Raw genomic sequence first — 10,238 nt, 5'->3', positions numbered from 1 at the left:
GGTGCCATATTTGTACTTGCTGCATTTCCCTGGGTGGTGTCTGATTTCCCTACCCCAGAGACCTTAAGGGAAATTCTTGCCATCACGTGAGGGTAGTGAGGGCTTGGCAAGAGGAGGATAGGCAGGGACCATGTTTGAAGGGAATGGTGCACTGGCTAAGGACACGGGGCAAAGCATGCACAGCATTGCAAAATCATGTCTCAAAATTTCAAAATGGCTAGCAGTGTGCCTCCCTACTGTAGTGCTTACCCAGCATTCTCCAGGCCCTGAGCTCAAGTCTCAGTATCAGAAAATAAATGGAAATTGTTACCCATGGTGGGTCCAACAGACAGATTCCAGGCTGTTCTTGTATATGACAAGCAAAAAGTTGCAAAGCATACGTCCAATGGTAAATGAGAAACGGCGCCATTGATTGAAGACCACGGGAAGGAGAACTCGGGGAACGTCCACGCCAGCAGAAGCAAGAAGCCCAGCATGAACAGAAAAGTGCTATCAGGGCAACAGGGAAGGAACAGGCACTGCACACAGATAAATGAGGCTGGGCTGGGGATTTAGCTCCGGGGAACAGCGCCTGCCTGGCAAGCGCAAGGTCGTGAGTTCGATTCCTGGTACGGGGGGGCGGGGGAACAAACCAACAGATAAATGAGGCTTTTGGAGTTTTCAAACAAGTGCACCTCAGCCCAACCACCTCTCGCTGAGTCCCTAGGCAGGGAGACAACTAGGATTTCACTATGTGAGGAGGAAGATACTGTCAAGGGAGGGCCTGCACCAGGATCAGACTTTCTCCCTCCTCACACAGAAGCTGCATTGCAGACCTTGGGGTGATCAGCACCTCCCAGGGCTCCACAAACCTCAAGGGGAAAGGGGGAGCCTACCTCTGTTGTAATCAAGCCAGGACCCTTATGCCAGCCGGGGCACAAACCCGGCCAGCCCGAGAAATGCAGGTGGAGACTCAGCGAAGTGAGCCTGGGAGGTGTTGGGGGAAATTTCCCTGGAGCTGAGAGAGCTGACCTGGCAGCAAACGGGCTCATGCCAAGGTGCAGGTAGAAAGGGTGGGCTGGGCCTCTGAATCCATTGTTCGTCTGTTTTCAGCACTGGGATTTGAACATGCGATCTTTTACTCTGAGCTACATCACAGCCCTGGTTGGTTGTTTGGTGGTAATGGGAAGTTAACTAGGCCTCACACTGAGCTATGCCTGCAGCACTTTTTAACTTTTGAGTTGCTTTATATTTAACTTTGAGACATGGTCTGTCTTTGAGACAGGGTCTGTCTAAAATTTCCCCAGGCTGGGCTTGAATTACAATCCTTTGCTTTAGCCTCCCTTAGTGCTGGGGTTATACCCATGCTCCAGCACTGTCTCCTCTGAGAACCTTGAATTTATCCAAAATGTTTTTCACTGAAAGGTTTGCTTTCTCTCCTCCTTGACACACATCATACCTTTTTTTTAGGTACTGTGGTTTGAACCCAGGGCCCTGTACATGCTAAGCAAGTGCTATCCCACCGAGCTACATCCCCAGCACTTTTTCCTGCGACACGGTCTCATGAAGTGGACTAGGCTGATGCTGAACCTGGTGATCTGCCTGCCCGGCCTCCCAAGTGCTAGGATTACAGGCATGTGCCACACTGCCCAGTGGCCCCTTATCCAGCTCCTCAACCCTTTATTTTTGGTACCGGGAATGAAACTTAGGACCTTGTGCTTGCCAGGCAGGCACTGTGCCACTGAGCTACATCCCCGGCCCCTTCGACCTCAGCGTGTCACACACTTGGGACATCCGGGCAGCCTCCACTTGACTCCAAGTGTATGCAATGTCCAGACCCGAGTCAGTGCGCCCAGGGAGGCAGGCACTGTCTGTTTCAAGGCTGTGGTTGGTGCCCAGCCTCAGCCCCTCCATGTTATCTTCCTGTTCAAAACAGCACATCCTCCCATCATCCCAAGAGCTTGTGTCTCACTTTACCGCTGAAAAGGCTACCTCCTGTACGCACTCAGCACCGTGTGGCCCTGACCTGGCATCTTCTTTACATGCTGTAGTACAGAAGTGTCTGTTGAGGGTTGTGCCTCGCTCCATGACCTGGCACATTTGTCTGGGGAGCATTGCACACTGTCCTGCCTGCACGGAGTAAGAAAGACCCATTTTATTTTTACCAATTTTAGGGTAGCACCTAGAACAACACTGACTTACTGGGCAGGTGTTCGGGATCCGCGTTCTGATGAGGAGCTCACACCCCGCACAGAGGTGTTTAGCCTCACCTTTTCAGAATGGAAGGAGTTGTAGTTATCTATTCTGGATACAGCCACACCCTGCAGGAAGTTGAAATCTCTACCTTCTCCTCCCGCATTCTATGGTGTTGGGAAACCCAGAGATGCTACATAGATATTATATACTCTTGGTTGCATGTCTTTAGGTACAGATGTGTAAGCCCAGCGCTCTGGGAGGCTGAGGCAGGTAGATTACTAGTGTAAGCTCATCGTGGGCAACTTAGCAACTTAGGAGAAAAAGAATGAAAGAAAGGAAGAAAGAAGGAAATAAAGAAAGAAAAGAGGAAAGAAAAGAAAAGAAAAAGAAGTAGTAGTAGTAATAGCAGTCTGAGGCGTAGCAAAGCGCACCACCACCACCTCAAGGAAAGAAAGAAAAGTGCACATTAGAAGTCTACATCAGGCTTTGCTTACCTGAGCCCAGTGGATAGAGCTTGGGACCATGCTGTCAGGCCCTGGCCTGAAATAAAAGTGGAGGGGACAGAGCTGAAAGTAAAAAAGATTTTAGGTGTATGAAGTCACTCTACAGAAGTGCAGCCACTTAGAGGAAGTCAGCTTCTTACTGGAAACTTTTGAATAGCCCCACCGATTCTTGTGGTTTTGTAAACAACAGGAGACAGGAGAACCATCTTTACAGGGCAGTGATGGAAGCCCAGAAAGGCAAAGAGGATGAGCCACACCACCATCCTTTTATCTCTAGTCTTTAAGCACCCAGTTTTCCCCTTCAAATTCTCCCTATATTTGCTCCATTTTTCTTTTGTTCTTTCTTTCCTTTGTGTTCTTTCTTGCCTGCTTTTCTGCTTTCTAATTTATTTAGTTAATTTTTTTTGAGACAGGGTCTTACTCTGTAATTCATGCTGGCCCTGAACTCACTATGTAGTCTAGGCTGGCCTTGAAGTCGTTGTGATCCTCCTGCCTTGGCCTCTGAGTGCTGGGATGACAAGTGTGCACTACCATGCCTGGCTTCTTTCCTTTTTAAATTAACATGCTAATTATACAAATTTGGCTGGGAATATAGCTCAGTGGCACGATGCCTGCCTGGCAAACACAAGGTCCTGAGTTCAATTCTTGGTGCAAAGAATTATACAAATTTATGGCATAAAGTGTGACATTTTTAATAAATGTATACAACTATTATGATCAGATCAAGGTAATTGGCATATCCATCACTTCTTATATTCATCATTTGCTCAAAAAATATACCATCCTCTTAGCTATCTTGAAATAGTCAGTTACTGTAGATCATTTTTACCCTGCTGTGCTATGGAATATAAGAAATTACTCTTCAAATCCAACTGTGCCCCATACCCTCTAACTACCCTCTATCCCCTGGAAATCTTTGTTTTTCCAAGCTGCTCTGGCCTTGTTGCTCAGTGGTTGTTTTGATGCATTCTCCCCTCTCAAGGTCTTGGCCAGTGTGTGGGTAGGAGCCATATTGTTCCGGTAAACCTTGCTATCTGCTTCCAGGAAAAGTCCAGCGGAAGGAGGGAGCAGGACAGGGTCATCTAAAGGGCTATCTGCATTAAAATGTTGCCCCTAAAAGAAGAGTAGGCTACCTTAGCTTCTAAAGATTACACTCAGGCCTGATGCTCAGAAAAACAGCTTTCAAGAACGAGGGTTTGGAACTTCCCTGAAGATGGCGGAGTGGTGAACAGAGATAGAGCCTCTCTGAGATTTGTTGCCCAGATGTTGGAATATAGCAACCTGAGGAAGAGAAGGAGGGAAGTGTGTCTGTGGAACCCAGCAAGGATCTGAAGGGAAAACTGAAGCCCATGGGGAAAGCAAAGAAAGAGACTTCAATGAAGAAGAAGGAAGAGGAGGAGGGGACACAGGATGCTTTTTTCCTGAGCCCTGACTCACTGTGTGCAAGGAACGGCTTGAAGCTGCAGAGGTCTCTATGGAGAAACGCACCAGCATAATGGAGCAGTAGACTCAGCCGACTGCGGTGGCTGATGAGTTATTTGAGTTCAGATGTCCCCCAAGAGAGGGCAATTGGCCATTAGCCATCATGGAGAGGGGCCAGCTGAGCTCACAGCTCAGAGCAGCTGGGGGATGGTTCCACCTAATGATTCCCAATGTCAAGGCAAGGTGCAACTGTGTTCTAATCAGCAGGAGAGCAAGGAGCTGAGTTCAAGCCGGCAGAAGGCACATAGTATGTTACAGTGCCAATCAGCTTCCAGCCTCACAGCCAGAAACAATCCTGAACTTTAGTGGAACTAAAGTGCAGATTTGCTGGGATTATCCAGTACCTCACTATGTATCTGCAACTGCCTCCTGGGATTGATCAACATGGATCTGGTTTCTGACTGTCCACTTTATCTACCAGTGAGAGCAGAGACATGCCTTGAAATGAACATTTTAAAAATTTTCTTCTTTTCTTGTTTTGTTTGCCTTTTTCTTGATTGTTTATTCTTATTTTCATATGAGTGTGAACATTGTTTCCAGTTTTGTTGTTGCTGTTGTTTTTGTTTTTATTTCTTCCTTCTCTCTTTCCCTCTTGTCTTCACCTGTTTCCCAAAGTTTACATAATTTTCCTTTGTCTTCTAGCCTTGCTTCTAATCTCTCTCTTCTATTTCTCTATTTTCACCCCTAACTCTTTTTAAATTTTCTCCTCTGAGGGTAAAATTGACATACTGAGGGCATATATACTGTATGCAATTTTCAAGTTTGTTTTAGATTTTGTTATATAGCTATAAATTTAGTGTATATGGTTAGAGGTAGCAAATTAATAGTTACCGCAATTCATGATTTTCTAGGCTGTTTGATGCTATGGTTATTACTGATTGTACTACTTTAGCCAAGGTGACATAAATGTTCTAATCAGTTTTCCTTCTGGTATGCCAAGACTGAGATTGCCCAAAGGTCATAAAAAAAAATATAGGCCAGTGCCAAAGAACAATGGGCTCTGCTAAATGGGTGGCAACTTCTCATCCCTAGTAGAGTGAAGGGGTAGGATCTTGGAATAGACTCAAAATGCCAAAGCCAGCTACATCTAGAGGACATCTCTGAGAAGTAGTCATTTTTTAAGGGTTCTAAATACTAGCAAAAAAGTACTTGCTATAATCAATTTATAAGCATCTACCCAGGAATTAAACTTTTAAAAAATGAAAATGAAAAATGAGAAGACACTTGAGCAAGATGCAACTGAAGACCTCCAGCTCACCAATGACATACCCAGGGCACAATGAGATGGAGTAATTCCCCACCACTCATTGGGACTCCCTGAAGTTGTAACATCAAAAGTAACAAAGCAGATGAATGAGGTGCTAGAAAAAATCAAATCAGATATAATTTCTCAGATAACTACAGGCATAGTCACCACAATGAAAGACTTGGTTCATGAATCTAGTGCAGATACAGACAGAAAAAAAAGAGGAGCTTGAGAAAATGATGGAAACCATGAATGCCCAACATAGGACAGAAATGGAGTTCATGAAGCAGATTCAAACAGATATCCAAGAGATTAAAAATTCCATTTAAAGTATATGCAGCAGAATGAGCCAATATGAGGATAGAATCTCAGATACAGAAGGCAGGATTGTGGTTAGTGATTGTGAAAAGAAAGATTTCTTAAAAATAACAAGGAACCATGAAAAAAATCAATGCAACAGCTCTAGATGATGCAAAGAATAACATAAGATTGATTGGAGTCAATGAAAAAGTAGGAGGTAACACCAATGCCATAAAAAACCTGTTCACAGAAGCAATGACAGAAAATTTCCCAAGCAGAGAAATTACAGCAAGGCATATAATAGTCAAGATTCCAGAAAAAAATTCCAGAAATTCAACATAAGAACAGAACAGTAAAAGCTGTTAGAGAAAAGAACTAAGTATAAAGGAAATATAAGTATAATAAGAATAATAAGTATAAAGGAAAGCCCATCATAATCACAGCAAATTTCTCAACATAAACTCTGAAATCAAGGAGAGTCTGGAGTGAAGTATTTTAAGCTATAAAATCCAACCCTGATTGATGTAACCTGCAAAAGTATCTTTCAAAATTGCTAGAGAAGGGGCTGGGGATTTAGCTCAGCGGCATAGTGCCTGCCTGGCAAGTGTGAGGTGGTGAGTTCAATTCCCAGTACTGGAAAAAAAAATTGCTGGAGAAATAAGATACTTTTGTGACAAAGAACACTCGAAGAAATTGATGACCACTACACCAGCACTCCAAAAATTTTCTGAAGGACATTCTATAAAGAGATAACAAGGACTACAACTCCATGAACCCCAACAGAATGAATCCACCAGGCCAAAAAAGCAATTAAATGGAGAGAAAATAAAGGGAACCAACATTAGGAAAATAACATGACATAAATAATTCAATACATATCAGTTATAACCATCAATGTTAGTGATCTCAATTCACCAATAAAAAGAAACAGACTGGCAGAATGGGTCAAGAGGCAAGATTCAATAATCTGCTGCATATAAGAATTGAAAAAGAAATTCATAAACTGAAAGTCAAAGGATGGAAAACAATACTCCATGCAATAGGAACCTGGAGAAAAGCAGGGGTAGCTATTCTATTTGCAGACAATGTGGATTTCAAACCAAGTCTGACTTAGAGAGACAAAGAAGGTCACTACATCCTTGTAAAGGGAACAATCCAAAAGGAAGAGATAATAATCATAAATATATATGCACCAAATACCAGTGCACCCCATTATATAAAACAAATATTAACAGACATGAAAAATCAAAGAAGCACTAATACAATTGTAATAGGGGACTTCAATACCCCACTGTCACAAGTAGAACTTCCGAGTGTGGTGTTGCACACCTGTAATCCCAGCACTTGGGAGTCTGAGGTGGGAGGATCATTGTGAGTTCGAGGCCAGCCTGGGCTACAAAGTGAGCTCAAGGCCAGCCTGAAGTGCATAGTGAGACCTGTCTCAAAAAGACAAGAAGTGACCCTGTCTCAAAAAGAGACAGTGACCCTGTCTCAAACAGATAAGAAAAAACAAAAACCACAAGAACAATTGATCTTTAAAATACCAATTCTTTTTTAAAAATTACTGACTCTGCCAAGAAAATACAAAAACATAAGGCTGTAAGTAAATAATAGTTGTGTTTAGACTATCACAGAGCAGGTTATCTTCCAGGCCACAAATATCCTATGTCACTGCTGCTTTTACTCTGCTGGGGTTTGATCCTTCTTTGGGTCATAGTCTAGATCATTTTCCTCATCTCCTTCTTCTTCCCCTTCTCATCCACTTCTTCACCTTCTTCATCATAATCATCATCATTGTCTTCAATAGCTTCTCCAGTAAATTATAATACTGATCTTGGGATTATATGCTCCCACAAAAAGTGACCAATTTCAAAGTCTGCAGCAAAGATAACTTCAGTAGCAGCATCAAGATAGATCTCCAGTCTCAGAAACTTCAGGAGGAACAAAAAAATTAAAGAATCGTTTGCAACTATTTTAATCACAGTACAAACAGTCCCACATCCCTTGTGTTTCCACTTCTTTTTAATGGGTTTCAAAGTGACATTCCTTCCTTTTTCCTAATCTGTTTTGCTCCTTGTACATCCCATAATTTCTGGTCCATCAAACAAAAAGGGATCAGAATCATCTGGCTCAGATCTCATCCTGTACGTCTTTGTCAACGCTTCATTTGTGAAGTATTCATTGGGTTCAAAGTGAAATTCTAAGATAAAACTCATCTGAGGTCAGCATCTAGAACTTCATTTAATGTTCTTCAGATACTTCAGAATAGGCTCAGCATGTTTCTGAGCCATATCAATGAACAAGTCAACATTCTTAACAACAGTCAACTCAAATTCAGGGATTCCTTTAGCATCTTGTTTTTCCTCATCCTTTTTCTCATCTTCAATTTTGGCCTTTTCTTTCAGTTCCTCCAAAATTTCATCTTCCTCATCTAGTTACGTAGTTTCATAAATTGCATTAATGATCTCATATTGCTTATCAAATAGAGGTTGCTAGGGAACAGCATACTTCCTTTCAAAATCATGAGCTTCCTCATAGAATTTGGCTTCTATCTGTACACATTTAACTGGAAGTTTGTAGAGAGCATTCACTCTTGTTTTAACCACTCTAGACAAGCTTTCAAAGTATTCTGTTAGTGTGTCTACCAGACCATCAAGTCTTTCTTTTTTTTTTCTTTTTTCTTTTTTTTTCCTTTTTTGCTTCTTTTTGACACAGGGTCTCACTGTACAGTTCAGTCTTTCTTGAAGGGCTTCAAGAATCAGAGGATTTTGCATCATCTGAACAGTCAGCTGACAAGCTTTTTGTTTTTGCATGTTTCTTCTCCTTCTCCTTCAACATCATCCAAATCTTGACCAAGTTCAGACTTCTTTGTTGTCACTGTCTGCCATGTTGTAAGAACTCCAAATATCAGCAGCTAGTTCAGGGAGTCAGGCAGAGCTGTGCAAGGAGTGACCCAGGGCTTCCATGGCAGTAGAAAGAGCAGGAGGTGGTGCCACAAGCAGATGGCACTAAAAAAGATCCCAGAGCAAGCTGCTCAAGAACCTGTATTCTAAAAAGATGGAAAACACAAAAGAAATGGACAGATTCCTAGATACATACTATCTTAATTACTTTTCTCATTCCTGAGACAAAATACCCAACAGGAAAGATTTTTTTGGTTTATACTTTAGAGAAGTTTCAACCCATAATTTGACAGCTCCAAGGCAGGGTGGCATATGGCAGAGGACAGCATAAGCAACAAGAAGGAACCACTTCATGGTGGCCAGAAGGTAGCAAAGTAACAAGAGGAGAGAAGGAACAAGCCACTTTCTATCCCTTATATTGTATCCAGTCTACCAGGTTAGGGCAGTGCCAGTCCAATCAGTGAACTAGTCCAGCAATCACCTGTCCTTAACCCCAGCACCCTTAATCCTAGCATTACACCGTGAATCAGACTCTAGATTTAGCCACCTCCAAAAAAGCCCCATCTAAAACTGCATGAGGCTTTGGGAGGACATCTAGACACAAACCATAACACATATGAATTACCAAATTGAATCAAGAAGACAGAGAAATTCTAAATAAACCAATATCAGTCAATTAAATTGAAGACAATTAAAAACCTACCAACAAAGAAAAACCCAGGCCCTGATAGATTCACTGCTTAATTCAAAAGAAATTTAGAGAAGACCTAATGCCACTACTTCTCAAATCTTTGATGAAACTGAAAGAGAAGCAGTACTCCTAAATTCATTCCTGGAAGCAAAAATACCCTTGCAATTAGACAAGAGAAAGAAATAAAAGAAATAAGGATAGAGAAGGAAGAAGTTAAATTATCATTATTTGCAGATGACATGATACTCTACATAGAAGACCCTAAAAATTTCACCAAACTGCTTCTAGAACTAATAACCAAATTCAGTAGCATAGCTGAATACAAAGTCAACACTCAAAAATCAATACCATTCCTGTACACAAACAACAAACTCACTGAGAGAGAAATTAGGGAAACAACATCTTTCACAATAGCATCCACCCCAAAAAAGAAGAAATACTTAAGAATCAATCTAATGAGGGAAGTAAAGGACCTTTACATTGAAAATTACAGTGCTCTGAAGAAGAGGATATCAGAAAAAGGAAATATATCACTTGTTTTTGGTTTTGTTTTGTTTTGTTTTCCAGTACTGGGAATCGAACTCACCACCTTGCGCTTGCCAGGCAGGTGCTGTGTCACTGAGCTAAATCCCCAGCCCCTATCACTTGTTCTTCAGTAGTGAAATTTCACCAATATAGTGAAAAGGGCCATATTTCCAAAATTGTTACACAGATTTAATGTGATCCTGATCAAAATACCAGTAGCATATCTCACAGAATTAAGAGAAAACAATCCTAAAATTCATCTAGAGCCACAAGAGACCTAAAATACCAAAAGCAATTCTGGGTAACACAGGTAAGGCAGGGTACATCACAATCCCTCAAAATATAATCCCTTGAAATTATACTACATGCCAGGTGTGGTGGCACATGCCTGTAATCTCAGCACTTGGAAGGCT

The 10,238-nt window shown here is 41.9% G+C and overlaps 1 pseudogene; it reads right to left on the bottom strand.

Moving 5' to 3' along the window:
- Positions 1-7,399: 7,399 nt before the first annotated feature.
- LOC102016252 lies at positions 7,400-8,594 on the bottom strand (annotated as a pseudogene).
- Positions 8,595-10,238: the final 1,644 nt, after the last annotated feature.

The sequence above is a fragment of the Chinchilla lanigera genome, unplaced genomic scaffold (assembly GCF_000276665.1).
Source record: "Chinchilla lanigera isolate Chin_1 unplaced genomic scaffold, ChiLan1.0 scaffold00066, whole genome shotgun sequence".
Lineage (NCBI taxonomy): Eukaryota > Metazoa > Chordata > Mammalia > Rodentia > Chinchillidae > Chinchilla > Chinchilla lanigera.
The sequence above is the reverse complement of the archived record's forward strand: the minus strand, read 5'-3'. Positions and strand labels throughout refer to the sequence as shown.